Source organism: Macaca nemestrina, chromosome 3 (genome assembly GCF_043159975.1).
Source record: "Macaca nemestrina isolate mMacNem1 chromosome 3, mMacNem.hap1, whole genome shotgun sequence".
In the NCBI taxonomy this organism is placed as follows: domain Eukaryota; kingdom Metazoa; phylum Chordata; class Mammalia; order Primates; family Cercopithecidae; genus Macaca; species Macaca nemestrina.
The window spans coordinates 170160666-170187630 of NC_092127.1; the positions used below are offsets into that span (position 1 = coordinate 170160666).

At 37.0% G+C, this 26965-nt stretch overlaps 1 long non-coding RNA gene across 8 annotated transcripts in view; it reads right to left on the reverse strand.

The window, feature by feature from the left end:
* LOC105487803 (uncharacterized) overlaps window positions 1-26965 on the reverse strand; it is a 220036-nt gene that overhangs the window by 178827 nt on the left and 14244 nt on the right. For all 8 annotated transcript variants that reach the window (XR_011621403.1, XR_011621400.1, XR_011621399.1 and 5 more), the window contains exon 2: window positions 7065-7192. This is a non-coding gene — a long non-coding RNA (uncharacterized lncRNA). The remainder of the gene's footprint in view (window positions 1-7064; window positions 7193-26965) is intronic.

Here is a 26965-nt window from a genome sequence, read left to right on the forward strand (position 1 = left end):
CTCTAAGAGATGTATTCTAATCATCCAAATGCATTTGTTTCTTTCTATTGTCAGAGATTGTGCAACTAGCAGTTACAAATAGAAGAAAAATAAATAAAATCAAAGTTCCGGATCTAAAGGAGCTTGCAGACTATCCAGGACACCAGATAACAAATAGGTACAGTAATATATGAAAAGTGTGAAAATTCAGGTTTGCACTGTAAAGGAAGCAACAAATGCTGTGGGAACATTCAGGTAAGCATCAAAGAAGAGGTGACATTCAGCCTAAACCTAGGAGAATGAATTAAGCTGTGTGTTAAACACACACACACACACAAGCAACACACACACACACAAATATATGAAGAGTTTAGTCTCTAAGCTTTTTAAATGTATATAAAATAAAATGATACCAAGTATAGCAACCAATTAGCCTACCACTTTGACAGAAAGATATTTTATAAAGATAAGAGTGGAGGCTTCTGGGTGAACATAGAAACCTAACTGTTTGATTCCTTCACTTCTGCTAACAGGTCCATGGAGTGAGAACTATCAATGATCTACGTGTTGAGAAAAAGAGAGATTACAAAGAGCTGAAAAGATTAGATGGCCCTGCCTGAGAGACAAGAGAGGTGTCAGCCACACTGAGCTTTTAAAATAGATATCAGATCACATCACTTCCTATTTAAAAATCTTCTAGCTGCTGACTCTTAAAATTACAGTAACTCCAAATTCTTTCTCGTGGCCTTTGAAGAACCCCATAGTCTGAGCCCTGCCTGCTTCTCTGATCTCCTTACACACTCCTCTCCTTTACATGGCTACTCCAACCACAGCACCCTGTCTGCTCCTAAGACCCTGCAAGCCTGTTCCAGCCTGCATCCTTTGCACTTGCTTTGCCTTTCAAGAAAAGCTCTGAGTCTACTTCTTTCATCTGGCTGCTGCCACTTTGAAGACATGGCCAGTGCCACCCAGCTCAAACTGCCTGCATCCCTCCCTCCCAGTCAGTCTGTAATCAATGATTGCTATGGGTTAAACTGTGGTCCTCTAAAGAAATATGTTGAAATCCTAACCCTGGTATGTCAGAAGGTGACCTTATTTGAAACAGGTTACTTGCAGAGGTAATTAAGTGAAAATGAAAGCATTAGGGTAAACCCGTAATTCAGCATGACTTAGGTCCTTACAACAAGGGAAAATTTGGACACAGAGACACCCACACAGAGAGGATGCCATGTGAAGACGGAAGTAGATATTTGGGGTGATGCTTCTACCAGCCAAAAAATAAAATAAAATAAGATAACAGAGAAACTGACAGAAGTTAAAGGACAGGCAAGGAACAGATTCTCTCCCTTCACAGCCCTCAGAAGCAACCAACCAAGATCAACCTGACACCTTGATCTAGGACTTCTAGCCTCGAGAAAATAAATATATGTTATGTCGAGGGCATAAATATATGTTCTTTAAAACACTCAATTTGTGGTACTCTGTTATGGCAGACCTAGCAAATGGATACAAGTGGCCCAGGTTTTTTGTTTTTTGTGGTTTTTTTTGAGACAGAGTCTAGCTCTGTCACCCAGTCTGGAGTGGAGTGTAATGGTGCAATCTTGGCTCACTGCAACCTCTCCTCCTGAGTTCAAGTGATTCTCCTGCCTCAGCCTCTTGAGTAGCTGGGATTTTAGCCACGTGCCACCACTCCAGGCTCATTTTTGTATTTTCAGTAGAGACGGGGTTTCGTCATGTTGACCAGGCTGGTCTCAAACTCCTGACTTCAGGTGATCTGCCTGCCTTGGCCTCCCAAAGTGCTGGGATTACAGGTGTGAGCCACCACGCCCAGCCATGGCCCATTTTTAAAATAACGTTTACCTATAACTAAAACAATCCTATGTATTTGTTAATTCCTCCACTGGAAGACACGCTTCAAGAAAGTATTGAGTTTTTCTTTCTTGCTCATAGCTCTACGTTGGCACCCCAAAACAGTGACTGGCATATACTAGCCACTTTATAAATATTTTTGAATCACTGAGGAAAAGACAGAAAGAATGAATGAGTATAAAGTGGGGCAGAATTTACACGGAGACACATGCTAGAGAGGACAATCTAAGGATGTTTCCTGGTGGTAAATAAGCAATATTACCACTCTTATCGATTGTTTTTCAAATTATTGGGATAGTTAGCAGTGATAATATTGAACTGAAATGAAGTTATTTTGTTATATTTACCTTTTAGTAAAATTTACATTTTACTGATATTTTAGAACAGTTTGTGATGTTAGAATTAGGCAGTTTATTATTTCTTTTTATCTGGGTTTCTGAGTCGTGATTGTTTATAAATGTGAATTTGTAGAAACTGGTACTTTTTTGGTTTCATTTAGTTCTACTCGGTAGGTATTCTAGCTCCATTTTCATAAGTTTTCTCCCAGGTTCTCCAATAAAACCTTCCAGAAATGTAACATTCACATGGAACTTGTATTGCTTTACATATGTGACATTCCACATGGCATATTTTTTAATTTGATTATTTTGAGAATATAATAAGTAAGCCATCTCTGTCACTGAAAATAATTACATTTTGTTGTTCACATTGTATGAAAACAATACAAGATCTGATGTTATTTTGGTATCTTTTCTCACTCACCACAAATATCCAAAATTAGACGGAAGAATTAGGATGTCTTACTATTAGTAATACAGAATCTTAACCAGTTAAGAGAGTTACAATAACACTTCTAAATGGGCAAATAACTTTTTACTTTGTGAAATTACATGAAAATGCTCATTCCAAGTGTATTATGTTACATGCTCTATAAAATATATGAAATATAATTTTTCCACCTGAAAACCTGGAAAAATTAAATAGATTTCTATATTTGCTACATATAATCATGAAATAGCTTAAAGACATAGCACCTTTTTTGTTGTTGTTGTTTTGTTTCCTTTTTTTTTTTTTTTTTTTTTTTGACAGTCTTGCTCTGTTGCCAGGCTGGAGTGCAGTGGTGCAATCTTGGCTCATTGCAACCTCCACCTCCCGGGTTCAAGTGATTCTCCTGCCTTAGCCTCCGGAGTAGCTGGGACTATGGGTGCATGCCACCATGCCCAGCTCATTTTTGTATTTTCAGTAGAGACGGAGTTTCACCATGTTGGCCAAGATGGTCTCGATCTCTTGACCTCATGATCCGCCTGTCTCGGCCTCCCAAAGTACTGGGATTACAGGCATGAGTCACCGCACCCGGCCCAGACATAGCATCTCTAATTAATGTCTCCTACATGAAAATAATTTTAACTCACTGAATTAGTTGAAAAGCATTATATTTAATAAAAGTGTTTCAGTGCAATAATGAATTGAAAAGACACCTTAAGATGTGTGCTTTGAGATTGTTGCCCAGGCTGGAGGATGACAGGAGCTTTTCAGTGGCTCAGCTCCTTTGGGGAGAACAAAGCAGGGTGACACCGTTTATTGCTGTGAGTCTCCAGATGGAAGAAGGTTTGCTCCCCCCTGCTTAGCTGTAATTGAGACTTATGTCCAGCCTCCTACTCTATTGCACATGTAAGTTTGATATTCCTAATTCAATATTATTATTTGATGTTTTGCTATATTTGACCACGTGTGAAATTTAAAACTTGTTCCTTAACAAAAGGTTTGTCAGACTTAAATACAAAAGATATGTGGCATGGCCTACTTTGCAACTGATTTATTCAACTATGTCTCAGTGGGAAGGACAGATTATGGTTGAATCTACATAAAGGACAATATAGCCACAAAAAATAAAAATGCTTAATAATGGCATCTTCCATAATATTTTAAGTATTGTTTTGAGGAGTTTGTCAGATCAATAGATACATAATTTTATTTCCTTTTTCAGAACATTATGTTATGTCTCCCTGATGATTTACTAGTTTTAGTTTATATTAAGATCTTTTCTAAAATATTTTTTTTCTGAATTCTGAGGGGTTTTATTTTTGTTTATACAAGTACCACCTTTAAGGATTAGTGATTAAAATGGAAGGATTTTTTTTTTCAGACATTTATTTGAAAATAAGTAGAATTAGAAAATTAATTGTAATTAAATCACTTATTTTAGTCTCAGATAATTAAATTTTGTTTTGCTAATCTGGATTTAAGAAGGCCATTCTCAATAAGCCATCTGTTTACGCACTAAAAGAATCCTGGAATCATGGCTCAGTCCTTTGGTGCAGGTGCACTTTCATAGTGACACTGTCAGATCCAACTAGGAAACCTGCTTCTATTGATTTATTTCTTAAAGTATCAAAAACGTGAGAGCACCTGGCACTGTCTTTAATGCAGCTTATAGTAGAGAAAAGGAATCAAGAAAATTCCCATGTGAGAAAGCTGAATGACTCGGGCTAATTTGTTATAATAACCAACAATCCCAGAACAGAAGAAGGTGAATTCCCCTTCTGGAGTAAAAGACAAAATCATTTCATTTGTTGCATGAGTGTCCTAGACCACAGCTGTGAGTAGAGAATTATTTCCCAAAAATAGCTTTGCAAAGGCCTCTTCTTCAACTTCAAGAGGCCTAATGCTTGGTAGAGGAGAGAGAGTATGAAATTTGAAATGAGACAAATATGAGTTTGAATACTCTCTATGGTTATCATCTTTGTATACATTTTAAAGAGTAATCACTCTAAGCCTATCTTTCTTTTTCATAAACTAGAAGTCATGCTTATTTTGCAGTATTATTATAATAATTAAATGAAATCTCCTATAAAGTAATGGGCTTTCTCTTCAGAACCAAATAATGGCTAATATGTCATAATAAAACGAGATACAATAGAACTAGAACCACATAAAAGAGTAAAATCTCATATATTTAGACATTTAAGGCCTCTTCGCTTCTCAGAGAAAGTTTTTTGTACAGAAATATTTAAACACTCTTTACTTTTGACTCATAATTTATTTAGTTGGCTATTCATCACTTTTGGTTCAATTTCCATTCCCAAAATTAGTGGTCTAAACAAGTATTCAATATCTGAACTTTGATAAAAATATAAATCATGGATTAAATTCCAAGATGGCGAAGACTATGTGTATTTTACTCACCAAAAACCTCTAAAATAGCCCTGTCCGGTAGAATACAATGGGCCGTAGGCATTCAAAAATCCCATTAGCCACATTAAAAATGGAAAAAGAAGCAAGTGAAATTTATTTTAATAATGTATTTTAAATTAATATATCCAAAATGTTATCATTTCAACGAATAATCAATATTAAAATTTTATAATGATTCAAGTATTTGTATGTTAATTAATTAAAATTAAATAAAACTAAAAATTCATTTCCTTGGTTGCACCACCATGGCTCAGGTGCTTGTAGCTGTAGGCTCCCTTATTGGGCAGTGCAGTTCTGGCACCTACCACAGAGCCTGGAACAGAGGAGGCACACAAGATGAATTGAGTACATTAAAAAATAAATAAATGAAAATTATCATAACACTCTATGTATAACGTCTCTCATCAATGGTCTGCCATAAAAATTATTGCTCTCTTTGCTCTTTAAAAGACTTTTAGAGTCTTCCTGGAAGTAATTACTAACCAAAAGGGGTCAAAGGAAGTTGTCCCATAATTGAGAGATATATATACTTATGTATATAAAAAGTAATCTGATTTTATATTTGAGGATGGGGCCCTGATAAGCAAAATTATTATATGTAGTAAAAGTTATATATATATATATATAAAATGTTATTCCTTTTACTATATATAGGAAAACAAATATATATACCAGTTTTATGCTATATAGTAATAATATATATAAATAAATAATATATATTTCTGTATAATATATAGTTATATATTACTATATATTATACAGTAATATATTATATAATATATAGTATAATATATAATATATAGTATAATATATAGTAATACTATATATATTACTATATAATATATAATACTATTATATTATATAGTAATATAATATATATTACTATGTAATAGTATAACACATATAGTAAAAGTAATAATATGATAATATTTAAAACTTGATTATTTGCACAATAAAGTTATGTATGTTTAATTTTTCCAAAAAATAATTATTTTAACAAATTCATCATCTGAATGAAAAACTAGGTATTTCATCAGAAATGACTCTACAATGCCTTTGGAAATTCTAAGGCATCTATGTCTATCAGATCTTTCTGATATTTTCTGTATTTTTTTTTTTTTTTTTTTTTTTTTTTTTTTTTTTTTTTTTGAGACGGAGTCTCGCTCTGTCCCCGGGCTGGAGTGCAGTGGCCGGATCTCAGCTCACTGCAAGCTCCGCCTCCCGGGTTTACGCCATTCTCCTGCCTCAGCCTCCCGAGTAGGTGGGACTACAGGCGCCCGCCACGTCACCCGGCTAGCTTTTTGTATTTTTTAGTAGAGACGGGGTTTCACCCTGTTAGCCAGGATGGTCTCGATCTCCTGACCTAGTGATCCGCCCGTCTCGGCCTCCCAAAGTGCTGGGATTACAGGCTTGAGCCACCGCGCCCGGCCATTTTCTGTATTTTTTAGAAGCTCTTTAAGTTTATATACGTTTCTGAGACACAAGTAATCAGTTAGAATAAAATAGTAGAGACTGTAATGCATTCACTTAAATTTAGTTGACTACCAACAGAAAAAACACATGAAAGATATTGATATGATAAGTAAACTGATGAATGAAAGAAAGCACACATTCTAAAATTCTTCACTCTCTATCCCCAGATCTTTGTAATTTAAAGTGGAAAATGGGTCCAGAAACCAATTCTACTGTGAGAAGCTGGGCCTGCCAAGTTTATGAAAAAGTTATCTTTTTAACTGTAAGTTTTTGTTGTAAAATTAAAGCTACATACCCAAATGGAGTGGAACATATAGGCAAAGTCGCTTTCAAGAGGTAGTATGTCCCCTAAATCAACAAGATTCTATTATAATCTGACTGCACACAAATATAAAGGCAGTTGTCAGTGAAGATGGCTGTGATCATTGTGGATTGCTAACAAAAGCAATATCACAGAGGCAAGTTTGAAAGGGCCTATTCTAGTACAAAAAGAGAATGAATTTCTCCTTTTGTGTGACCATGACTGTAAGCAGCTGTGGTCAATTTACCTTGAGTATTCTGGTAATTTTTGCTAGATGCCATTAAAACTTCAATCGTTTTGTGTGCTTAATCTTGATTCCATATTCAACAGCAACTCCTCATTACAACCTGGCTTCCCACGAGGGTCTACTTCTACCTTCAAGAAGAAAATATGTTGAATATATAGTTTCGCGGGAATCTGGTTTACAGGCTTTTTTGACATTGTGTGTTAGTTTTGGAACATGGTTAATATGAATCTGACCTTTGAGATACATTCACTATTGGTGAACTGACTATCAAGTTTTCAACACTGCAAGGCAGAGAGCCAGACATTGGATGATGAGAAATTCATCATGAGACTCACTACCACCTGTGAAGGCTTATAGGGATTTTTTCCTGCACACAAACTCTCAGTGTTTGTGTGACGACTTACTAAAGTTATTTACGTTGTCAGAGACTCTTCAAAGGGACAAAAATAAAAGAACTCAATGGCCATGTAATACCTTGCTTGTGCAAATAAAGTCATAAAGCTATTTATGACAACTGAACCATGGTAAAAAGAAAAGGATTTGTCTGCTCTTGATCACATGTTACTGAAATTTTAGGATCAATCATTTTCAATGTTTTCAGCATGTTTTACTTTATTCTCACTCAAAAACATAAAAACTACTAACTTAGCTTTGCATTATGAACCTGGAAGTCGAGCTTAAATGAGGAGTCTTCAAAAAGTTCCCAGAAAAAAATGTATATTGTAACAAAACTAAGCATTGATTTCAGACATTTTTGCACCAAAATAAACTTGTACTCACTTGTCATAACATGTCTGAGTAGGATGTAGTTTGAGGTACCAAGAAGGTTAAGACAACAGTTTGAAAGAGTCTCTACCAGAGCAATATGGATTGTGCTCAAAGTGAAGTGAGAAGAAACATCAAGTTTATGGTGAAGCTTTGGTGAAAGAATAGTGAAATCATTGATGTTTTACATAAATTTGAGGGGATGATGCCCCAAAGAAATCAGCAATTTTACAAATAAATAACTCATTTTAAGAAGGGACAAGATGTTGAAGATGAAGCCTGCAGTGGAAGATCGTCCACATCAATTTATGATGAAGCAATTCGTCTTGTTTATGCACTAATCGAAGAGGACTAACAATTAAAAGCTTAAACATGTTTGCAGTCCCAGCGACTCAGGAGGCTGAGGTAGGAGGATTACTTGAGCCCAGGAGTCTGAGACCATCCTGGACAACTTAGAAGACTTCGTTTCTTTCTTTCTTTCTTTCTTTCTTTCTTTCTTTCTTTCTTTCTTTCTTTCTTTCTTTCTTTCTTTCTTTCTTTCTTTCTTCCTTTCTTTCTTTCTTTCTTTCTTTCTTTCTTTCTTTCTTTCTTTCTTTCTTTCTTTCTTTCTTTCTTTTTCTTTCTTTCTTTCTTTTTTTAATGCTTTTCCAAATTTCCCAATTTTATTTAATAAAATTAGTTTCAAAATAGAAAAAATGCCAATAGTTTACATACATATTTATATGGATATAATTTCACATATGGAGAAAAATAGCAAAGAAATGCAAAAAATGATGACATCTTCTTTGAAGTTATAGAATAATGTTTTTTCCTAAGAGGAAAAGTGTTTTTAATTTGAATTTAAATGTCTTTTTTAATAAATGACCCTAATTTTAGTTTATTCCTGTAGCAAATGTCCACTTTCAAATGTAACTTATTCTTTATTTTTATTTAGTTTTTTTTTTTTTTTATTTTACATTAAGCTTCAGGATACATGTGCAGAACGTGAAGGTTTGTTACATAGGCATAGTTGTGCCTTGGTGGTTTGCTGTACCTGTTGATCCATCATCTAAGTTCCCTCCCCTTGTCTCCGGCCCCCCAACAGGCCCTGGTGTAAGTTGTTCCCCTCCCTGTGTCCATGTGTTCTCTCATTATTCAACTCTCATTTCTGAGTGAGAACATGTGGTGTTTGGTTTTCTGTTCTTGTGTTAGTTCATTGAGGATGACGGCTTCCAGCTTCATCCATGTCCCTGCAAAGGACATGATCTCATTCCTTTTTATGGCTGCATAGTATTCCATGGTGTATATGTACCACATTTTCTTTTTTCTTTTTTCATTTTTTTTTTTCGGTGGGGGACTTAGTTTCGCTCTTGTTGCCCAGGCTGGGGTGCAAAGGTGCCATCTCTGCTCACCACAATCTCTGCCTTCTGGGTTCAAGTGATTCTCCTGCCTCAGTCTCCCAAGTAGCTGGGATTACAGGCACCTGCCACCAAGCCTGGCTAATTTTGTATTTTTAATAGAGACAGGGTTTCTCCATGTTGGTCAGGCTGGTCTCGAACTCCTGACCTCAAGGTGCCTGCCTTGGCCTCCCAAAGTGCTGGGATTATAGGCGAGAGCCACCACGCCCATCCATGTACCACATTTTCTTTATCCAGTTCATTATTGATGGGCATTTGAGTTGGTTCCATGACTTTGCTATTGTAAATAGTGCTGCAATAAACATACATGTTCATGTCTTCATAGCGGAATGATTTATATTCCTTTGGGTATAACCCAGTAGTGGGATTGTTGGGTCAAATGGTATTTCTGGTTCTAGATCCGTGAGGAATCGCCATACTGTATTATTGTCTTCCACAATGGTTGAAAAGGCGTTCCTATTTCTCCACAGCCTTGCCAGCACCTATTGTTTCTTGACATTTTAATAATTACCATTCTGACTGGCATGAGGTGGTATCTCATTGTGGTTTTGATATGCATTTTTCTAATGATCAGTGATGTTGAGCTTTTTTGTACGTTTGTTGGCCATGTAAATGTTTTCTTTTGAGAAGTGTCTGTTCATATACTTTGCCCACATTTTTGATGTTATTTTTTTTTTTTCCTTGTAAATTTGGTTAAGTTCCATGTAAGTTCTGGATACTAAGCATTTGTCAGATGGGTAAATTGCAAAAAATTTCTCCCATTCTGTAGGTTACTTGTTTACTCTGATGATAGTTTCTCTTGCTGTGTGGAAGCTCTTTAGTTTAATTAGATCCCATTTGTCAATTTTGGTTTTTACTGCAATTACTTTTGGCATTTTCATCAAGTCTTTGCCCATGCCTATGTTCTGAATGGTATTGCCTAGGTTTTCTTCTAGGGTTTTAATGGGTTTGAGTTTTACATTTAAGTCTTTAATCCATCTTGCATTAATTTTTGTATAAGGTGTAAGGAAGGGATTCAGTTTCAGCTTTCTACATATGGCTAGCCAGTTTTCCCAGCACCATTTACTGAATAGGATATCTTTTCCCCATTGCTAGTTTTTGTCAGGTTTGTCGAAGATCAGATGCTTATAGATGTGTGGCATTATTTTTGAGGTCTCTGTTCTGTTCCCTTGGTCTACACGTCTGTTTTGGTACCAGTACCATGCTGTTTTGGTTACTGTAGCCATGTAGTATAGTTTGAAGTTAGGTAGTGTGATGTCTCTAGCTTTGTTCTTTTTACATAGGATTGTCTCAGCTATACGGGGTTTTCTTTGATTCCATGTGAAATTTAAAGTAATTTTTTCTAATTCTGTGAAGAATGTCAATGGTAGTTTGATAGGAATAGTATTGAATCTATAAATTACTTTGGGCAGTATGGCCATTTTCATGATTTGATTTTTCCTATCACTGAGGATGGAATGTTTTTCTATTTGTTTGTGTCCTCTCTTATTTCCTTAAGCAGTGGTTTGTAGTTTCCCTTGAAGAGGTCCTTCACATCCCTTGTTAGCTGTATTCCTAGGTATTTTGTTCCCTTTGTAGCAATTGTGAATGGGAGTTCATTCATAATTTGTCTCTCTATCGTTGGTGTAAACAATGCTTGTAATTTTTGCACATTGATTTTATATCCTGAGACTTTGCTGAAATTGCTTATCAGCTTAAGGAGTTTTTGGCTTGAGATGATGGAGTTTTCTAAATATAGAATCATGTAATTTACAAACAGAAACAATTTGACTTTCTCTCTTCCTATTTGAATATGCTTTATTTCTTTATCTTGCTTGGTCGTCCTGGCCAGAACTTCTAATACGATGTTGAATAGGAATGGTGAGAAAAAGCATACTTGTCTTGTACTGGTTTTCAAAGGGAATGCTTCCAACTTTTGCCCCTTCAATATGATATTGGTTGTGGGTTTGTCGTAATCAACTCTTATTATTTTGAGATATGTTCCATCAATACCCAGTTTATTAAGAGTTTTAACATGAAGTGTTGTTTGATTTTATCAAAGGCCTTTTCTGCATCTATTGAGATAATCATGTGGTTCTTGTCATTGGTTCTGTTTATGTAATGGATTATGTTTATTGATTTGTGTATGTTGAACCAGTCTTGCATCCCAGGGATGAATTCAACTTGATCATGGTGAGAAGTTTTTGATGTGCTGCTGGATTCAGTTTGCCAGTATTTTATTGCAGATTTTCACATCAATGTTCATCAGGGATATTGGCCTGAAGTTTTCTTTTCTTGTTGTGTCTCTTCCCGGTTTTGGTATCAGGATGATGCTGGCTTCATAAAATAAGTTAGGGAGAAATCCCTCCTTTTCAATAATTTGGAATAGTTTCAGAATGAATGTTACCAGTTCCTCTTTGTACCTCTGGTAGAATTTGGCTGTGAATTCATCTGGTCCTGGGCTTTTTTTGATTGGTAGGCTATTAACTACTGCCTCGATTTCAGACCTTGTTATTGGTTTATTCAAAGATTCGACTTCTTCCTGGTTTTTAGTCTTGGGAGGGTGTATATGTCCAGGAATGTATCCATTTCTTCTAGATTTTCTAGTTTCTTTGCATAGAGCTGTTTATAGTATTCTCTGATGGTAGTTTGTATTTCTGTGGGGTCAGTGGTGATGGCCCCTATATCACAATAAATTGTGTCTATTTGATTCCTCTCTCTTTTCTTCTTCATTAGTCTAGCTAGTGGTCTATTTTTTAAATTTTTTCAAAAAACCAGCTCCTGGATTCATTGATTTTTTGGTGGGTTTTTCATGTATCTATCTCCTTCAATTTTGCTCTGATCTTAGTTATTTCTTGTCTTCTGCTAGTTTTTGGATTAGTTTGCTCTTGCTTCTCTAGCTCTTTTGACTGTGATGTTAGGGTGCCAATTTGAGATCTTTCAAGCTTTCTGATGTAGGCATTTAGTGCTATAAATTTCCCTCCTAACACTACTTTAGCTGTGTCCCAGAGATTCTAGTACACTGTGTCTTTGTTCTCATTGGTTTCAAAGAACTTCTTTATTTCTGCCTTAATTTCATTATTTACCCAGGAGTCTTCAGGAGCAGGTTGTTCAATTTCCATGTAATTGTGTGGTTTTGAGCAACTTTCTTAAGTCTTAGTTCTAATTTGATTGCACTGTGGTCTGAGAGACTATTTGTTATGATTTCAGTTCTTTTCAATTTGCTGAGGAGTGTTTTGCTTCCAATTATGTGGTTGATTTCAGAATAAGTGCCACGTGACATTGAGAAGAATGTACATTCTGTTGATTTGGTGTGGAGGGTTCTGTAGATGTCTATTAGTTCCACTTGATCCAGAGCTAAGCTTAAGTCCTGAATACCCTTGTTAATTTTCTGTCTTTTCAGTCTGTCTAATATTGACAGTGGGGTGTTAAAGTCTCCCACTATTATTGTATGGGCATCTAAGTCTCTTTGTAGGTCTCTAAGAATTTGTTTTATTAATCTAGTTGATCCTGTATTGGGTGCATATATATATTTAGAATAGTTAGTTCTTCTTTTTGAATTGTTCCCTTTACCACTATGTAAGGTCCTTCTTTGTCTTTTTTGATCTTTGTGGTTTCAAGTCTGTTTTGTCAGAGACTAGGATTTCAATCCCTGCCTTTTTTTTTTTTTTTTTTTTTTTGCTTTCCATTTGCTTGGTAATTTTTCCTCCATCCCTTTATTTTGAGCCTATGTTAGTCTTTGCACATAAGATGAGTCTCCTGAATACAGCACACTGATGGGTCTTGACTCTTTATTCAATTTGCCAGTCTGTGTCTTTTATTTGGGGCATTTAGCCCACTTACATTTAAGGTTAGTATTGTTATTTGTGAACTTCATCCTGTCATAATGATGTTATCTGGCTATTTTGCACACTGGTTGATGCAGTGTCTTCATAGTGTCATTAGTCTTTATATTTTGGTGTGTTTTTTCAGTGGCTAGTAATGGTTTTTCCTTTCCATATTTAGTGCTTCCTTCAGGAGCTCTTGCAAGGCAGGCCTGGTGGTGATGAAATCCTTTATTATTTGCTTGTCTGGAAAGGATATTTTTTCTCCTTCACCTATGAAGCTTAATTTGGCTGGATATGAAATTCTGGGTTGAAAATTCTTTTCTTTAAGAATGTTAAATATTGGCCCCCAATCTCTTATGGATTGTAGGATTTCTGCTGAGAGGTCCACTGTTAGTCTGATGGGTTTCCCTTTGTAGGTGACCTGGCCTGTCTCTCTGGCTGCCCTTAACATTTTTTTCTTCATTTCAACCTTGGACAATCGGATGATTATGTGTCTTGGGGTTGATCTTCTCATGGAGTATCTTAGTGGCGTTCTCTGTATTTCCTGAATGTGCATGTTGGCCTGTCTTGCTAGGCTGGGGGTAAGTTCTCCTGGATAATATCCTAAAGTATGTTTTCCAGTTTGTTTCCATTCTCCCCATCTCCTTCAGGTACTCCAAACAATCATAGATTTGGTATTTTTACATAGTCCCATATTTCTTGGAGGCTTTGTTCATTCCTTTTCATTCTTTTTTTTTCTCTAATCTTGTCTGCATGCCTTATTTCAGCAAGGTAGTCTTCAAACTCTGATATCCTTTCTTATGAATGGTCAGTTCAGCTATTGATACTTTTGTATGCTTCACAAAGTTGTCCTATGTTGTTCAGCTCCATAGGGTCATTTATATTCCTCTCTAAACTGGTTATTCTAGTTAGCAGCTCCTCTAGCCTCTTATCAACATTCTTAGCTTCTTTGCATTGGTTTAGAACATGCTTCTTTAGCTCAGCACAGTTTTTTATTACCATCATCTGAAGCCTACTTCTGTCAATTTGTCCATCTCATCCTTGGTCCACTTCTGCGCCCTTGCTGGAGAGGTATTACGATCATCTGGAGGAGAAGAGGCATTCTAGCCTTTTGGGTTTTCAGCATTTTTTTCTTTGATTCTTCCTCATCTTCATGAGTTTGTCTAGTTTCAATCTTTGAGGATGCTGACCTTTGGATGGGGTTTCTGTGGGGACTTATTTGTTGTTGATGCTTTTGTTGTTGCTTTCCATTTACTTTTCTTTCCATGATCAGGTCCCACCTCTGTAGGGCTACTGCGATTTGCTGGGGATCACTTCAGACCCTATTAATCTGATTTGCTCCCACACCTGGAGATGTCACTCAAGGAGGATGGAGAACAGCAAAGATGGGTGTCTGCTCCTTATTCTGGGATCTCTGACCTTGAGGGGCGCCAATCTGATGCCAGTAGAATCGCTCTTATATAGGGTGTCTGGCAACCCCTGTTGGAGGGTCTCACCCAGTTGGGTGGCACAGGGAGCAGGACCAACTTAACAAAGCACGTTGACTGTCCCTTGGTGGAGGGGGTGTGCTTCACTGGGGGTAAACCCACTCATCTGGGCTGCCCAGATTCCTCAGAACTACCAGGAGGAAAGGCTAAGTCTCCTTGTCTCCAGAGACTGCGGCCACCCTTCCCCCTAGGAGCTCAGGACCAGGGAGATCAGGATTCTGTCCCTGAGCCTCTGGTTGGAGTTGTTGGAATTCCTGCAGGGAGACTCCACCCAGTGAGGAAGGATGGGTTAGGGTCAGGCCTGAAGGGATGCTCTGGCAGCAGTCTGCCACAGCCAACATGTTGGGATGTGAGGGACACCTGCCTCCTTGGCTCCAGCATGGGAAAAATATGGCCTGGAGCTATAGAGATGGATGCCAACCTTCCCACCACTGGGAAATTAGCATGTTAGGCAGTTATGAGTCCCAGTCCTGGCTGTTGGCCCTCCCTCAAGGAGTTCAAAGGGCTTAGACAGCAGGCAGGCGTAGCTGTTGTTCTGGTCACCTCTCCCCCAGGGAACTCAGCAGAGTTAAGCAGATTCTAGCTGAGAAGCTGTTGATAATCTGCGCAGCTCTGGGGTTAAGACCCTAGGCCCCGGTTGTGTGGGTTCATGAGAGGGATCTTCTGATCCATGATCCATGGGCTGCACAGTTCTGTGGAAAAGGCACCGTTTCCCCAGCTGGGTAGCACACTCACTCACCACCTCCCTTGGCTGGGGAGTGGGAGCTCCCCTGTCCCATGTGACTCTCAGGTGGGCTGCTGCACCACACTGCTCTTCATTCTTGACTGTGGATCACGCCAGCTGCCTAGTCAGTTCTGATGAGAGAACTTGGATACCTTGCTTGCTGGTACAGGGTTCACATGCTAATTATGGTTCTTTTCAGTGGGAGTCTCCAATCACCACTGCTTCTAGTTGGCCATCTTGGCCCTGCCTCCTGAACTCTGTTTTGAAAAAAATAAAAATTAAAATTAACCAGGCATGGTACCTTGTACCAAGTTCCAGCTACTCAGGAGGGAAGTCGAGGTGGGAGGACCACTTGAACTCCAGAGGTCAAGGCTGCAGTGAGACTTGATTGCACCACTGCACTCCAGCCTGGGTGATAGAATGATAGAATGAGTCAACGTCTCCAACAACCACAAAAAAAAGGTTCAGCTTCCACAATTCTGACCGAAAAATTAAAGCTAAGCAAAGTGAGCTCTCCACTCAATGGGTGCCAAAACTGTTGCACCCAGATAAGCTGCAGACAAGAGGAGAGCTTTCAATACAAATTTTAAACAAGCAGAATCAAGATCCTGAAGAATTTCTTCAAAGAATAATAACGATAAATGAAGCATGCCTTTACCAGTATGATTCGAAAGACAAAGCACAATCAAAACAATGGCTACCAAGAGATGGAAGTGATTCAGTCAAAGGAAACATTAACTAGTCATAAGCAAGGGGCATGGCAACAGTTTTTTGGGATGCTCAGGACATTTTGCTTGTTGAGTTTCTGAAGAGCCAAAGAATGGTAACATCTGCTTATTATGAGAGCTAACCAAAGCTTTAGCAAGAAAACACCCAGAAAATCTTCACCAGAGAGTCTTTCTCCACCACAACAATGCACCTGCTCATTCTTCGCATCAAACAAAAGTAATTTAGCCAGAATTTCAATGGGAAATCATTAGTCACCCATATTGCAGACATGATTTGGCTCTTTCCGACTCTTTTTATTTCCCAATCTTAAAAGATATTTAAAAGGCACCTAGCTTTCTTTAGTTAATAATGAAAAAAGATTGTATTAACATCGTTAAATTCCAAGGACCCCCCTTTTTTTTAGGGATGGACTAAATGTCTGATATCATACTTACTAAAGTGCCTTGACCTTGGTAAAATTTATGTTGAGAAATAAAGTTTATATTTTTATTTTTATGTTTTAATTCCATTTTCCATAAACTTTTTGAAGACCCCTTGTATTTCCCAAGTAGCATAAAAAAGAAAAAAAAAAATCCCTTTCTACCAAAGAGAACATATGTGCTTGAAAGCTTGTAATCCTATTGACTAAGCATTGTAAGTATCTTCTGGTCATGGACCCCTGGCTATGTACTAGAATGTATAGTCACCCTGAAGATCACCACTGATAAAGGATAAGCATGCAATGTTATGTACTCCTTTGAAAATAATGACATTTTCAGCTGAAAGCTGGGTGCACAGGAGTTCACTAATAAAGGAATTCCTCTGAAAGTCAGACTCTAAATAACTACATTTTAGAGTCTTACTTGCTACTTATCCTATAAAGGAGTCACAAAATCTAGCTAGTTTTACACAGAATTGCTGATTTTCAACTTTTCTCTCACTTGAGTAATTCTTATGACCAAATTTCTCCAGGGTTCGTGTTACTGAGAAAAAAAAAAAAATTGTCTAAGTTACTGAGCAAGGAAGGTAATTTGATTCTATTCAGACTTCCTTAAGCCATCGAGTTTTCAATGAAACCATCATTACATGCAATCATCGCATCGGGTTTCTCTTTAATTGGTCAACTGCCTGCAAGTTATTTTGGGCAAGCCAGCAATGCTTAGCTTTCAGAAAACCAATGCAAGTACAGTATGCAATTCAGCAACCAAAGCATTAAGGAAATTTAGTATCAAAAGCATATACTTGACATTTAAGTGTCCTGTCAGATTTCACTTGACATTGTCACTATAGTGACAATATCAGAAGAAAGACTAAGAATAATATGTTTATGAAATGTGGTTTAACTCTGTTTTTTTGTTTTGTTTTTTTTTTAAGTATTCTGTCCGCATCAAGTTCATGGTACTTTGTTATCAAACTGAAAAATCTTGATTCTATGAATAAATTTTACATAGTTAGTTTAACAGTACTAGTATCAATCTAATTTAGACTGGCCAATGGTCTCCCTCTAAACTCTATAGTGCTTGGCACCTTTCAGGATATCCTGAAGCCTGAAAATGGGTTCCTCATTTAGTTTCATTCTAACAATTAAACCCAAGTAGCAACAGCAATTTGTGTATTTGCAAAATTGCTTCATAGGAAACCAGACTGGGAGAGTCTTCCATATCTTTGGCTAAAACTGTCAGTCAGTGTAAACTCAATGCTCTCATATTCAGGAAGACCTCAATGACCTATTATCAGATTGGCATGAAATTGTGATTATTAATTTGTCACTTATGAAAACTTTCTGCTTCTGTAATGGCTTATAATATGTCAACTCAGCTAGACTAGCTAAACTATGAGGATGGAGTGAATAACCAGCAGGCATTTTGCCACATTTGCACACCGCCTTTCAATTCTTCAATCAAGCACTAATCTAGTTGCTGCTGTAAGGGGACCTTGCAGATGTAACTGAAGTCCCTAGTCAGTTGACTTCTTAAGCTAAGAAGAGCATCCTTGAGGAGCCTGACCTAATCAGGCAAGCCTTTTAAAAGGACTGTGTTTTTCCTGGCAAATAAAACTTCAAATAGCAGCTGAGACTATAATTGCTCTCTCTTCTCTGCATCTTCTCTTCTGAATGCCTGTGGCCAGAAAACAGCTTCAGCTCAGCCACATAGGCTCCCTTTTCCATGTCTTACAAACTTTCATTCCTTGTAATAAAATCTCTCTATATTTTCTCGTCCTCCTCCTCCTCTTCTCCTTCTTCCTCCTTTTCTTTCTCTCTCTCCTTCTCTTTCTCAATCTATCAAATGCTCTTCTGGTTCTGCCTCTTTGGTTGAGCTCTAATACAGAACCCCACACATTAGCTGCTATACTTCAACAGCTATGCTTTTCATGAAAGCTGAGTGAAAACTGCAAAATTAAATAAAAACTACTGTAATGTACCTGTATTATATTTATGCCCAACAAAATAGCATTCATTGGAAAAATGGTAACATATATTCATTGATTTATTCCACAGAAAAATTGAGTGCCTGCCTAATTCTATTCTCTATGTTGGGGATATAGGAATGATTAGAACAGAAAGTGCTCTTCTCATGACTTTTTACAGTAAGAGTTGAGGAAAGAAACTGAATATAAAGAAAGAAAATACTGAAGTTACATGGTAATAAGGGCTAGGATGAAACAGAAGTTTCTGGGGTGATTACATAAGTCTTTGCTTTATAATAATTTATCATATTATACATATATTTTACCCAGATTCAGTGTGTATTGTATTTCACAATTTGAAGTGATAACAAGTACTAAAGGAGGTTTGGTGGAATAAGGACTGTCAGTGGGCCAGGGTTGGGGAGAATGTTGTTTTATAAAGGCTGGTCAGGAAAATTAGTTCAGAGCAGGGAAAGAGACACAACCCCTTGCAGTTCAGGTTTATTGGTTTGGAGTTATTGACATCTAAGAAAGGAAGGAATTCTCTAGCCCTTGTGATAGAGTTCAGGTAAGATGAACAAGATGTATAGCAGTCTCTATTAGTGCGGTTCTTCAAGGGGGCTTGGTAGTGATTTCAAGCATATTTGACTTTATGATCTTTCATGTTTTTAACTATAACATTTACATTATATATCATAACCTACTACATATATCATTTTTTCAGGGGGCACTGTACTTTGAAATGTCTTCCTTGAGATTTCCTGATTCTCCTGTTGACTGGGACTGGGTCCCAGCAGTACCATGATCCCTATTGCTCCCCTATTAGATGTTCTGACTCTCTACACCCACGTGGGGTTGATCATATACCCCAAATTACTCCGGGACTCGTGCCTCTGGGGATGTCCTGGGATGTCATGACTGGGCCGAGATTCCAAAGACAATTTAACGTGGAGATCAATCCCTCCGGCCAATGGAGTATTTTGGGAAGGGTGGGGATTGCATGATATTGGTCTTCCAGAATGGTGTTGATATCCAAATTTGGGTGATTGAAATTGTTTCTATCTGCAAAAGTAAACATACTTGCTTGCTTTTAAAAAACAAACAAAAAACAACCATACTGTTTATACTTTCTCTGGTTTCCTTTTCTTCATTTAATGATGTATCCTAGTGATTGCACCAGACCAAAACGTCAGTGTCTAATGATTTCCATATCAAAGAATAATTTGTAACTCTTTCTTTTTGCAACTGCATATTTCACTGTGTGGCGATCGTGATTCAATGATTTTCTTTTAATAAAGATTTAGATCACCTCTAGTCTTTTTGCTAGCAAGATGTCTTAATGTATAACTTTGTGGAGTTATTTAACATTTTTTCGAGTGCATCTTTGAGATTGTTTCCTTGAAGTAGAATTCCTGGGCCAAGGATGAGTAATTTAACCAGATATTCCCAAATTCCTCTCCATAGGTGCTATATTATTTTTTTTCATTCCCACCTTTTTGGTTCCACATAGTCTTGCCAACAGAGTATTTACTTTGAATTTTTGACAGTCTAATAATTGAGATATTATGTCTCAATGGAGATTAATTTGCATTTTTCTTTTTATGAATCTGGATGAGTAATTTACGTATAGCTAAGAGTCATTTGAATTTCTTTTGCATGTAAAATCCTTGATTCCTCTTTCCTACTTATCCCATTCACTTTGTTGGAGTTTTTCTTTTTCATACTTCGGAATTCTTTATATGTTTGAAATATTAGTTCTTGGCCTATGGTAAGTCACTAATATTATTTTTCCATTTTATGTTATGTCAGTTGATTTTACTGCTGTTCTTTTTCTTAAACCATGAAAAGGTGTAGTGGTTGTTGTCACTGTTGCTTAAATATATGAATTTCTGATTGTTTTTATTGCCCCAGAATTTGGAAAATAGTTGGGAAGATTTTTCCTAATCCTAAATTATGAACGGACCAACAATATTTTCTAAAACTTATATGGTTTCATGTTTTTTACATTTATACATTTGATTCATTTGATATTTATTCTAGTGCACACCATGTGAAGTCTAAATCTAGCTTTAATTTTTCAAATGGTAATCCTGTTTTCCCAGCAACACTTACTAAATAAAATAATAAATATCTACCTTTCTCTGAATGTTAGATGCTACTTGTATCAAGTACTAATTTTTAAATATACTTGAATCTCTTTCTAAATTCTTTTTTTTTTTTTTTTTTTTTTTTTTTTGAGACGGAGTCTTGCTCTGTCACCCAGGCTGGAGTTCAGTGGCGCGATCTCGGCTCACTGCAAGCTCCGCCTCCCGGGTTCACGCCATTCTCCTGCCTCAGACTCCTGAGTAGCTAGGAGTACAGGCGCCCGCCACCTCGCCCGGCTAGTTTTTTGTATTTTTTTAAGAAGAGACAGGTTTCACGGTGTTAGCCAGGATGGTCTCCATCTCCTGACCTGATGATCCGCCCTCCTCGGCCTCCCAAAGTGCTGGGATTACAGGCCTGAGCCACCACACGCAGCCTTCTCTTTCTAAATTCTAATGAATTCCGTTGTGCTTTCTGTCTACTCGCATCCAAATACAATATTCTTCTACTTACGTAGCCGCTGTAAAGTATTTGAATATCTGGTAGGGCTAATTCCCCACCTCATTGTACTGCTTTAGACACCACCCCCACCAGCTACTTCTTTGCATATTTTCCCATATGGACTTCATAATTAACATGTATAGCTCAAGAAATAAAACATCCTGCTGGTGAGTTTGCTAAAATCATGTTCAATTTACCGAGAAAAGAAAAAAGTGTGGGATAATTGACCTCTTTCTGGTGCCATCTACTTTTCTAAAAACTTGGTGTATCTTTCCATTTGTTTAAATTCTTTCATATTTAACAGGGAAAAAATGAAACTACTGACCTAAGAAAACTAATTAGGGATCAGTTCACAAACCAGTAGTTTTCCTAAGGGCCTAGAAACAAAAGTTCAATTCAGAATAAACTAAAATAAAATAATATAATTTTTGCATACACCGTCAATACTTCTATTTCAGACACCAGGAATATAACAGCATACACTGATTTTAATAAGAACTATAATACCTAGGTAGAAAGTTTGGAGGAAAGCTGGTTTTAGACTTGTGGCTTGAGAGATCTGAATTCTGAGACAACAGGGATTTCTTTTGTCAGAAAGATACATTGAACAAAAATAAAATTTTTCCTTTGAGTTCTATTAGTAAACACTATTTTCTGACAAAAAAAATGAATTTTAAATGGCTACTAATTATAGCATAATATTTCCCTTTGCTTCCCCCAAAACACCTGGCAACAAGTATGCTTGGAGAAATGCAAAACAAATTTTTTCAGAGAAATGACAATATGTCTTTTTATGTCATATTAAGACATATTAAGATAACACATCTTATTAATCTCAGACACTTAGATTAATAAGACATAGCGAAGCCCTACTGGAAACACAACAGTGCAGCTAAGAAGTAAAAATTAAAATAATAATAAAATAAAATAAATAAGAAGTAAAAGTAAAAGCATTTTACAGTTCTGTTTTGCTTTTTTATCCTAGTACTCTTAAAGGAGGTCTTTAAAATTTCTATGAATACCTCTCCAACTGTCTCCCATGCATGGGAAATTCACCAGTACCTTTATATATCAGTTTCTTTTTCTGTTGCATAGCTCTTGTCTTCTCATTCTTTGACACTACAGTATTCAACTATGGTTTTATTAAATTCTCATAGAAAGGCTGCAATGAAAACATATCTTATGAGAGCATATGCCTAACTGATGAGCTGAAGCAACAAGTTATAGGTATACTATAAACACAACAAAACTGAAGTAAAAAGTTGCAACATACCAACATACGTGTTCTACCAGCTGCCTTGCCATTTATTAGATGATTTGAACTTTATTCACTCTCTTTGATTTTCTGAATGATATTTATACATTTTCTCATTTGCAACATAAAATCACAGCACTTATCCTATTTACTTTAAAAATGGCTGTGAAAAATAGTTCACACATATAAAGAAACATTAAAATCATGCAATATTATAAAATTTCAATAATTTTATGTCTAGCTTATTCCACTTAGCATAATATCCTCCACACTTATCCACATTGCGGCAAGTGGCAAGACTGCAATCTGTTTTTTTGTTTTTTTTTTTTTGAGACTGAGTCTTGCTCTTTCACCCAGGCTGGAGTACAGTGGCGTGATCTCAGCTCACTGCAACCTTCGCCTCCCAGGTTCAAGCAATTCTTCTGCCTCAGCCTCCTGAGTAGCTGGGATTACAGGCATGCACTACCACGCCCAGCTAATTTTTGTATTTTTAGTAGAAATGGGGTTTCACCATTTTGGCCAGGCTGGTCTCGAACACATGACCTTATGATTCGCCCAGCTTGGCCTCCCAAAGTGCTGGGATTACGGGCCTGAGCCACTGCACTCGGCCAAGACTGTAACCTTTTTTAGGGTTGAATGATATTCCTTTATATGTATATATAGCAGTTTTTTAATCCACTTGTCCATTGACACTTTTTCTGACATTTTTTCTGTATCTTGGCTAGTGTGAATAATGCTGCAATGAACTGGGGAATGCAGACGTCTTTTTGAGAGGGTGATTTTATTTCCTTTCTGTGTGCGTACATATATATATATATGTCCAGAAAAGGGACTGCTGGGTCATATGGTAGTTCTGTCTTTTTATTTTGTTAGAAACCTCCATACTGTTTTCCATAACAGCTGCACCAATCTACATTCCCACCAACAGTGTACAAGAGTTCCCTTTACACCTTCGTCATTTGTTATCTCTTGAATTGTTGCTAATAGCCATCCTAATGGGTTGCCCTCTCGTAGGAATTTTGACTGCAATTCCCTGATGATTAATGACGTTGAGCACCTTTTAATATACCTGTTGTTCCTTTTTATTTCTTCTTTGGAGATATGCCTTTTCAGGTCTTTTGGCCTTTGTAAAAATAGACCATTTGTTTTTCTACTATTGAGTTCTTTCATTATATATTTATATTAATATGCTTATATTTTTGTGTTAATAGTCATATGTTTATATATCGGGTATTAACCTGTTATGTGTGGTTTGTGAATGTTATTCTCATTTCATAGGTTAGTATTTTATTTTGTTGACTGTTCCCTTTGCTGTGTGGAAGCATCTTAGTCTGATGTTGCCCCGTTTATTTATTTTTGCTTTTGTGGGTGTACTGAGCTTTTGGTGTGATATCCAGCAAATCCTTGCCAAGATCAGTGTCAAGATGATTTTCTGCTATGTTCTTTTCTAAGAGTTTTATAGTTCCTGATCCTACATTAACCTTTTTATTCATTTTGAATTGAGTTTTAGGTACAGTTTAAGGTAAGGGTCCCGTTTGATTCTTTTGCTTGTGGAAGACCAGTTTTCCCACCACCATTTGCTGAAAAGACTAGTCTTTCACCATTAGGTCCTCTTAGTTCCACTGTCAAAAATTAATTGACTATATATGTTTGGGTTTATTTCTGGACTCTACTGTCTTCCAGTGGTCTATGTGTCTTTTTTATGCTAATAGCATACTGTTTTAATTTATTATAGCTTTGAGTTATAATTTTAAATCAGGAAGTGTGATACCTCCAGCTTTGTTCATTTTGCTCAAGATTGTTTTGGCTATTTGGAGTCTTTTATGTTTCTGTATGAATTTTAGAAGTTTCTTTCTATTTCTGTAAATAATGCCTTGGAGACTTTGATAGACAGTGCATTGCTTCTGTTTGTTTTGAATAGTATAGACATTTTAACAATATTAATTTTTCAGTATGTGAGCATAGAATATTTTTCATTTATTTGTGTATTTATTTCTTTCATCAGTGTTTCATAGATTTCAACGTACAAATGTATTTTTTGCCTCCTTGGTTAAATTTATTTCTAAGTATTTTTAAATTTCATTATAAATGGAATTTTTTCTTGATTTCTTTTTCAGTCATGTCATTATTTGTATGTAGAAATACTATTGAGGCTTGTATGTTGATTTTGTATTCTGCAACTTCACTAAATTTATTTATTAAGTATAACAGGTTTTTGTAGAATCTTTGGGGTGTAAAGTTTTTGATGAGAAATCCACTGATAGTCTAATAGAGATTCCCTTATATGTGACTTGATGCTTTTCTCTCACTGCACTTAACATTTTCTTTCTTTCTTTCTTTCTTTCTTTCTTTCTTTCTTTCTTTCTTTCTTTCTTTCTTTCTTTCTTTCTTTCTTTCTTTCTCTTTCTTTCTTTCTTTCTTTCTTTCTTTCTTTCTTTCTTTCTTTCTTTCTTTCTTTTTCTTTCTTTCTTTCTTTTTCTTTCCTTCCTTCCTTCTTTCTTTTCTTTTATTATTATTACTTTTTTTTTGAGACTGAGTCTTGCTCTGTCTCCCAGGCTGGAGTGCAGTGGCGTGATCTCGGTTCACTGCAAGCCCCGCCTCCCAGGTTCACGCCATTCTCCTGCCTCAGCCTCCCAAGTAGCTGGGACTACAGGTGCGCACCACCACACCCGGCTAATTTTTTGTATTTTTAGTAGAGACGGGGTTTCACCATGTTAGCCAGGATGGTCTCAATCTCCCGACCTCGTGATCCACCCACCTCAGCCTCCCAAAGTGCTGGGATTACAGGCGTGAGTCACTGCACCCAGCCTAAAATTTTATTTTTACTCGGCTTTTGACAGTTTGGTCACAATGTACCTTGAAGAAGAACTCTTGGGGTTGTATCGTTCAGGGACCATGAGCCTCAAGGGTCTGGATGTCCATATCTCTCTCAAGATTTGGGAAGTTTTCAGCAATTATTTTATTAAATAAGTTTTCCATCCTTTTCTGTCTCTTCTCTTTCTGGTATTTCTAGAATATGAATATTTGGTCACTTAGTGATATCCCAAAATTTCCACAGGTTTTCTTCATTCTTTACTTATTTTCATCATTTTTTCTTTTTTCCTCTGAATGAGTAATTTCAGAAGACCTATCTTAGAATATTTTTTCTTCTACTTGATCTTCTGCTGCTGAAACTCTCTGTCATATGTTTTATTTCATTAATTAAATACTTCAACTTCTAGATTTCCCTTTAGTTCTTCTTTATTATATCTATATCTTTGTTAAATTTCTAATTTGTGTCATTAATTATTTTTCTGATTTCATCGAATTGTCTATTTGTATTCTCTTGTTTCTCACTGAGTTACTTTAAAATTATTATATTGAATTCATTTCCAGGTAATATGTAAATTTTTGTTCCTTTGGGGTCATGTTTCTTGCTATTTTATGTTTCTTGGGTCTCTGTGTTGATGTTCACAAATTTAATGGTACAGTCACCTCTTCCAAACTTTACAGAGTGGCTTCTTTTGTAGGGTAGGACTTTCACCAGCAGATGGGTTTAAGGGTGCTGATTGGGCGAAGGCTGGCTGCACATGCATGTGCATGCAGTGGTGTAGCACCATGCAGCTTCTTCAGTTGTGATAAATGTCAGCAATTACTACAGCTGCCTCAGTGGTCTAGGCTGCAAGAATTTGGCCATGATGGTGGCTGTGTATGTTATTAGGACAAAGGCTTTAGGAATCTTTCTGTTCTTCTCTTTCTCTCAGTGGGAGACTCAGCTGAAGGAGTCTCTTTCGATGTCAGGTCTGACACCACCCTCAGACAACAGCAGCAGCACCAGGAACCAGGTCACAGGTGCTTGGAGCAGCTGTGGAGCTGAGTTTCTTGCCTCAGAGCCTTGTAAAACTACTGTAGCACCTGGGACTTGAGGGGCAGGTTCAGCTTCCAAGACTCAATTGAATTGGATGCAGTTTTTTCAATAAGCTGGGGTCTACTGCTCTGAGGCACATCTGAGCAGCTCAGGCCCAGAGGGCTGATAAATATCTGTGGTTCTGACTCCAGGGTCCAGATGCAAAACTGACATGGCTCTGGAAATCATGGGGTGCAACAGAAGCTTGGGCCCCAGGGAGAAGGACACAGCTGCAAGTTTGGACGTGGAACCAACAAGGTGGAGCAGCAGCTGGAGCTTCAAGGAATGAAGTACCATGCAGTGGTGACTCTGTCCAATGGGATGGGTGGGACACAGCAACAGCCCAGACTCTTTAAGGCCAGGTGCAGAGGCAGCAAGGAGCCAGGAATGGCAAGATGTCACTGTGCCTTCAGCCCCAGGGGCTGGAGAGCAATGCAACAATGATGACAGCTCGGATAGCGTGGGGCTTGTTCAGTCCAGGTAGGTGGGACACTGTGCCTATATGGCCTTTTCCCTGCATAAATAATTCCCTCCTGGTTTTGAACGCGGATGGAGAGGTACAGGCAAGGTGTTTCCCTCTCTTCTCTGTGTGACCATCCTTGGTCTCTGTATTCTACTGGATTTCTGCTGCTTCTTTGCTGTTCTCTGGAACTCTATTTTAATTATTTTGATCAAAATGTAGTTTCATTTTCATATCTGTAGATTATGAAATGAGTCAATATTTTATTTTTTAATTGATAATTTGTTTCCTCTCCCTGTTTCGTGTTCAGTTTTGCTAGGTATTTATTAATTGCATTAATTTTTTCAAAGAATCTTCTCTTAGCCATGTTAATTTTCTCTATTGATCTGTGTATTTTTATATTATAGATTTCTGCTCCTAGTTA